Source organism: Hipposideros armiger, unplaced genomic scaffold (genome assembly GCF_001890085.2).
Source record: "Hipposideros armiger isolate ML-2016 unplaced genomic scaffold, ASM189008v1 scaffold_47, whole genome shotgun sequence".
Taxonomy (NCBI): domain Eukaryota; kingdom Metazoa; phylum Chordata; class Mammalia; order Chiroptera; family Hipposideridae; genus Hipposideros; species Hipposideros armiger.
In genome coordinates this window covers 4,283,913-4,285,002 of record NW_017731397.1, presented here as the reverse complement: position 1 = coordinate 4,285,002, position 1,090 = coordinate 4,283,913, and positions in this window count along the sequence as shown.

Below are 1,090 nucleotides of genomic sequence, written 5' to 3'. Positions count from 1 at the left end.
AGGGTCCCTGCCTTCAAACACCTTATATAGTCAGGGGACATAGATATAGATAAGGACATAATTAGAGTGCAATGTGGTAAAGGCGTGCTGGAGCTGCGTGCAAGGATGGGGGTTGGGTGAAGGACAAAGACGCCTTCCCAGAAGTGACACTGAGCTGAGCTTTGAGAGGGTTGGCTTAAGCAGCCACAGGCATTCCAGGCTGAGAGAGCATGAGGCAAGGCAGAGCCTGGGTCATCTGAAGAACTGCAAGCAGTTCATTATAGCTGGAATGGAGGAGGCGGTGATGGGCGCGGATCGGCTAGAAAAGTAGGTTGAGGTAGAGTCTAATTGGGTTGCTGTGCCGGGCCAAGAGGTTGGAATCAATCCAGAAAGCAAAAGGGAACCACTTTCATAAACAGGAAGTAGCATGATTTTATTTACAGTTCAGAAAGATCACAGGCAGCGTTTTGGAGAACTTATTGATAGGAGGGAGGAAAGCACCGTGAAATAGAAGAGTAGGGGGCTGATGTAGGGAATTTCAGCAGCTATTAAGAGAGTAGCCCCCACAGGTCTTGGAGACCCATTGGATGTTGTGATTGGCTGGCTGAGAAGGAACACTCAAGGGTGACAGGTAAGTTTTCTGGTCCTTGGTAGCACTAGGTAGGAAAGATTAAGTCTGAGAAGTTGGGAGATGAATTCAGCTTTACAAGGCAGAACGAAACCAGCCTTTAGGTGTGGCAAGGCATGGGGTTAAGTTCTGTTGGCGTTAGGCATCCAATCCTATGTTGAATTTGCATGGCGGCATAAACAGGTTACCCTGGCCAGGTTTCTCAGAGCACTGGATTTCATTTTGCACAGTGCTTCTCGGTGCTGGAACCATGCCTCCTGCTCTCTGTTGTGTGTTCTCCCTGTGCCAACTTGGTGTTCTAGGATAGACATCCTGAAAATGGGGAGTCGCACGGGAAGCAGAGTTAGTGCTATTCAGTCGTTGGAGGGCTACCAAATATCAACGCTGGGTGTGGCAAATTTATTTTTCTTCATTGTTAACATTCCATGAGCGAAGGAAATTTAGGCCTTGTTATTTTCCAACACAGTCTACTGTACAAACAGC